Here is a 6000-nt window from a genome sequence, read left to right as displayed (position 1 = left end):
TCAAAGACAGTGGCATTTGAAATGCCTTACCTGTCTTTGTTCTATTTGGGAAGCTAGGACAACTAACAAATTCAAGGCTGCAAACCCCCAATTTGATTGTCTAAGTTCTGAGGAAGAAGCCACAGCAATAAATTCTACTTTTCAGTCCACAGACGATCTTAGAATCATGGACTCTTAGAGATGTACAGTACGGAAACAGACCTTTCAGTCCAACTTGTCCATGCCAATTAGATTGGGTTGGTATATCTGGTCAGCATGAGCAAGTTGGACCAAAGGGTCTGTTTCCGTGCTGGACATCTCTATGACTCTATCTTGCCAATGATCAATTTTTGGTGTTTGTCTATTGCAATGTCTGTTTAAACAAGGAATTTAAACAGATTTAAATTCCCTGTTCAAATCTGAAAACTGGACCACGGGAGGCCTTTTTAAACCCACCACGTAAGTTTCTGGTCACAGAGTCATAGAGCCACACAGCACAGAAACAGATCCTTCGTCCAACCAGTCCATGTCAGTTATGATCAATTTAATTGTCTCTGCTCTTGGAAATTGAGTATGCCTCCAGCACAAGGACCAAGAAGTTGTGAGACTTTTATTCATGAAGATTATGTGCCACACATACAACCTTGAAGTTCTCTTGGCAACATTGGAATATTGAAGTAAGGCATTCACCCTGCCATTTCGGATCATGGCTGATTCAATGCCATTTTCCCATACTGTCGCTTGATGCTATCAGTCTCCAGAAATCTATTGATCTCTGTCTTGAACTTGCCCACTGATTTAACTTCCATAACCCCTTCTGAGGTAAAAAATTCCAAAGATTCATCACTGGCTGAATGAAAACAAAATTTTCATCATAGTCCTAAATAACTTCCCAATTTCCTGAGATTATATTCCTTAGTTCTAGAGTTAAGAGCCAGGGAACGCATCTCATGTACAACCACCCAGTTATGCCATTGTAAGAATTCTATATATTTATGTCATATTGCTTCTCATTTATCGAAATTCCCTCCTCTAATGCCTCTTTATCCCATGAAATGTCAAAGAGCATATTCAATTATTCACCTATATTCACTCTCTGATTGCTTCTCCTTGAGCTCTTATACCCTATTACTCCAGTGACTGCAGCAAGGCTATTGTTAGATTGTTAACTTTCAATAGGATAGATCTTATTTTTCTTCTGTGGGGTGTGGGCCACAGAGTCATAGAGATGTGCAGTACAGAAACAGACCCTTCAGTCCAACTCGTCCATGCTGACCAGATATCCCAACCCAATCGAGTCCCACCTGCCAGCACGCGGCCCATATCCCTCCAAACACTTCCTATTCATATACCCATCCAAATGCCCCTTAAATGTTGCAATTGTACCAGCCTTCACCACTTCCGCTGGCAGCTCATTCCATACATGTACCACCCTCTGTGTGAAAGAGTTGCCCCTTATGTCTCTTTTATATCTTTCCCCTCTCACCCTAAACCTATGCCCTCTAATTCTGGACTCCCCAAACCCAAGGAAAAGACTTTGTCTATTTACCCTATCCATGCCCCTCATACTTTTGTAAATCTCTATAAGGTCACTCCTCAGCCTCTGGCACTCCAGGGAAAGCAGTCCCAGCCTGTTCAGCTTCTCCCTATAGCTAGCTGGACTATTATTTATCGCCCAGCCCCTAGTTGCTCTTGTAAAGTTGGTGGTGAGCTGCCTTCTTAAACTATTGAAGGTAGCTTGGTGTAGTGTTTGTCATTCAGTGCCCAAATTGGATTGCATCATCTTGAAATAGGTAGCAACATTGTGTGTATATTTTACGTCCATTGGATTCCTACGCCTCTGAGATGTCATGATTGTGGAGGTGCCGGTGTTAGACTGGCGTGGACAAAGTTAAAGATCACACAACATCAGGTCATAGTCTGAGAGGTTTATTTGTAAGCACTAGCTTTCAGAGTGCTGTTCCTTCATCAGGGAGCTGTGGAACAGGATCATAAGACACAGAATTTATAGCAAAAGATTACAGTGTCATACAACTGAAATTGTAGGTTTGTTCAATATATCATTTCAGTTGCATGACACTGTGTTTTTGCTATAAATTCTGTGTCTCATGATCCTGTTCCATAACCATCTGATGAAGGAGCAGTGCTCCGAAAACTAGTGCATCCAAATAAACCTGTTGGACTATAACCTGGTGTTGTGTGATTTTTAACTCTTCAAGTTCAAGATGGCACTGTCCAAAGTTGGGCACTCAATGCACAAAGCTATACCAATGAGCCCTTAAGAGTTACTTGCAGTCTCCTTTTTTAAAGTCAGACACATGCTACAGCTTTTGGATTAGAATCGCAAGGAAATAAGTTAAGATGGAAATCAGATCATTGATGTGCTGAAATTGACAACATCTCCCTCTTCTTTGGAAAACTTCTGACATTTCAATCCTTCTTCTACTTTCTCCCTCTCTCTCCTACCCACTCTTTCCTCTCTCTCCACTTCCCATTTCTCCCTCTTACTTTATCTCTCACTCGATTCCACCCCTCTCCTCTCTTACTTGAGAACATAAGGACTGGGAATAGGAATAGGCAATTCAATCCTCCAACCTGCCCCATCATTTCCTCTGATCATGGTTGATCTCAAAGTTATTTCAATTTGAATTTGAATGCTTTGAAATTGAATTTGAATTTGAACTAACATTATTGTCCCGTGCACTCAAATGAGTGCAGTGAGAAGTTTGTAATGTCTCCACGTACGGCGCCATCTATGGAATAGGGTACCCATGTACAGATTCTTAAGTATTTGGTACCAATTTGAAAGAATAATAAAAAAAGTCGAATGTAAGAGAAAAAGGGGAAAAAAGTACTCGAATTACAGTCCTTATTTCATCATAGCCTCAACTTCACTTTCCTTCCAGCTCTCCATAACCTTTTAGACTATTGCTAGTTAAAAATCTGTCTATCTCCGGCCTAAAATTACTCAAAATCCCAACATTCATCACACTCCGGGGAAGTGAATTCCACAGATTCATGACCCTTTGAGGGAAATGATTCCTCCTCATCTTTGTTTTAAATCTACTAGCCCTTATCTTAAAACTACGACCTATCATTCTAGATTTCCATACATAAGGGAATTTCGCTTCTGCATCTCTTCTAGACTCCCCTCCTACACTCACATCTCATCGACTCTCAGGGAGTAATTAGCAGGAAGGTAGAGTTGGGATACAAACGCACCATGATGTCATTGCATGGTGTAATGTACCTGAGCAGCTGAATGGCCTATTGCTCTTCTTGCTTCAGGACGTTTGTGGGTCTTCTGCATTTTGCTGCTTCAATCAGACTGTCCAGCGAGTGATGGGGAGGGAGATAAACAACATGGCAGCCTGGATAAGTTCTGCTACAACAGGATAATGGAAGTTCAGTGATCGAGCCGGCCATTCTCCGAGTCTGCACTTTCATCTATTTGTAATGAGGCAGCATGCGTCAGCATGTTTAAAATTCTTCTCTCAATAAATCTAATTCACTGGATGCTGAGCATACAATTGAACAATTGTATTTGAACAGGTTATGGTATCAGACAAAAAGGCCTTTAAAAGATTTCATTATTGATGCAAGTGTTACAGGGAAAGCGCTGTTTAACTAATGACGAATCTTGACAAAAAAAGATTTTCAATTAACGAGTCTTAGAACATCATAGATAGACATTGGTAGCATTTCTTTGAGGGATAAAAATATTGATCTGTTGTGTATGTATGTTCCAGTTCACTAAATTGCGATTTATTCCTGTTTGCGGAGGTCATTGAAGTGCATTGGGCTTAGTATAGTACATCCTGCTGCATTATTTCCATGCTACACCTTTTATCAGTGTGTTCCTGTTATTATTTAATGGGATTATTTGAAGCTGTAATTCGTTGTTTGATTTGTTCATGTGTACTAGGCCTGCATTTATTATCCATCTATAATTGTCTAGAGTCAGGAGATAACCACATTGATGTGGGTCCGTAGGCCAGATCAGGTAAAGATAGTATATTTCCAAAGGCTCGACCAGGTAAAGACAGCAGATTTCCAAAGGCCAGACCAGGTAAAGACAGCAGATTTCCAAAGGCCAGATCAGGTAAAGACAGCAGATTTCCAAAGGCCAGACCAGGCAATACACAATAGACAATGGACAATAGGTGCAGGAGTTGGCCATTCTGCCCTTTGAGCCTGAACCACCATTCAATATGATCATGGCTGATCATCCTTAATCAGTATCCTGTTCCTGCCTTATCTCCATAACCCTTGATTCCACTAGCCTTGAGAGCTCTATCTAACTCTTTCTTAAATGCATCCAGAGACTGGGCCTCCACTGCCCTCTGGGCCAGAGCACTCCACTCAGCCACCACTCTCTGGGTGAAGAAGTTTCTCCTCATCTCTGTCCTAAATGGTCTACCCCATATTTTTAAGCTGTGTCCTCTGGTTCGGCACTCACCCATCAGTGGAAACATGTTTCCTGCCTCCAGAGTATCCAGTCCTTTAATAATCTTATATGTTTCAATCAGATCTCCTCTCAGTCTTCTAAACTCAAGGGTATACAAGCCTAGTCACTCCAGTCTTTCAGCATAAGGTAGTCCCGCCATTCCAGGAATTGACCTCGTGAACCTACGCTGCACTCCCTCAATAGCCAGAATGTCTTTCCTCAAATTTGGAGACCAGAACTGCACATAATACTCCAGGTGTGGTCTCAGCAGGGCCCTGTACAGCTGCAGAAGAACCTCTTTGCTTCTATACTCAATCCCTCTTGTTATGAAGACCAGCATGCTATTAGCTTTCTTCACTACCTGCTGTACCTGCATGCTTACCTTCATTGACTGGTGTACAAGAACACCCAGATCTCTTTGTACTGCCCCTTTACCTAAATTGATTCCATTTAGGTAGTAATCCTGTTCTTGCCACCAAAGTGGATAACTATACATTTATCTACATTAAACTGCATCTGCCATGCATCTGACCACTCACCTAACCTGTCCAGGTCACCCTGTAATCTCCTAACATCCTCCTCACATTTCACCCTGCCACCCAGCTTAGTATCATCAGCAAATTTGCTAATGTTATTACTAATACCATCTTCTATATCATTAATATATATTGTAAAAAGCTGTGGTCCCAGCACTGATCCCTGCGGTACCCCACTGGTCACTGCCTGCCATTCCGAAATTGAGCCATTTATCACTACTCTTTGTTTCCTATCAGCCAACCAACTTTCAATCCAAGTTAGTACTTTGCCCCCAATACCATTCGCCCTAAATTTGCTCACTAACCTCCTATGTGGGACCTTATCAAAAGCTTTCTGAAAGTCCAGGTACATTACATCTACTGGATCTCCCTTGTCCATCTTCAGAGTTACATCCTCAAAAAATTCCAGAAGATTAGTCAAGCATGATTTCCCCTTCATACATCCATGCTGACTCTGACCTACCCTGTTACTGCTATCCAGATGTGTCGTAATTTCATCCTTTATAATAGACTCCAGCATCTTTCCCACCACTGAGGTCAGACTAACTGGTCTATAATTTCCTGCTTTCTCTCTCCCACCTTTCTTAAAAAGTGATACAGCATTAGCCACCCTCCAATCCGCAGGAACTGACCCCGAATCTATCGATCTCTGGAAAATAATCACCAACGCAGCCATGATTTCTCGAGCCTCCTCCTTCAGTACCCTGGGATATAGACCATCAGGCCCCGGGGACTTATCAACCTTCAGACCTAACAGTCTCTCCAACAACAATTCCTGGGAAATATAAATTCCCTTAAGACCTGGTCCTTCAGCCACTGTTACCTCAGGGAGATTGCTTGTGTCTTCCCCAGTGAACACAGATCTGAAGTACCAATTCAATTATTCTGCCATTTCTTTGTTCCCCATAATATATTCCCCTGTTTCTGTCTTCAAGGGCCCAATTTTAGGCTTAACCATTTTTTTGCCTTTCACATACCTAAAAAAGCTTTTACTATCCTCCTTTATATTTTTGGCCAGTTTACCTTCGTACCTCTTTT

Source organism: Chiloscyllium punctatum, chromosome 15 (genome assembly GCF_047496795.1).
Source record: "Chiloscyllium punctatum isolate Juve2018m chromosome 15, sChiPun1.3, whole genome shotgun sequence".
NCBI classification, from domain to species: domain Eukaryota; kingdom Metazoa; phylum Chordata; class Chondrichthyes; order Orectolobiformes; family Hemiscylliidae; genus Chiloscyllium; species Chiloscyllium punctatum.
Note: the sequence above shows the minus strand (reverse complement) of the source record.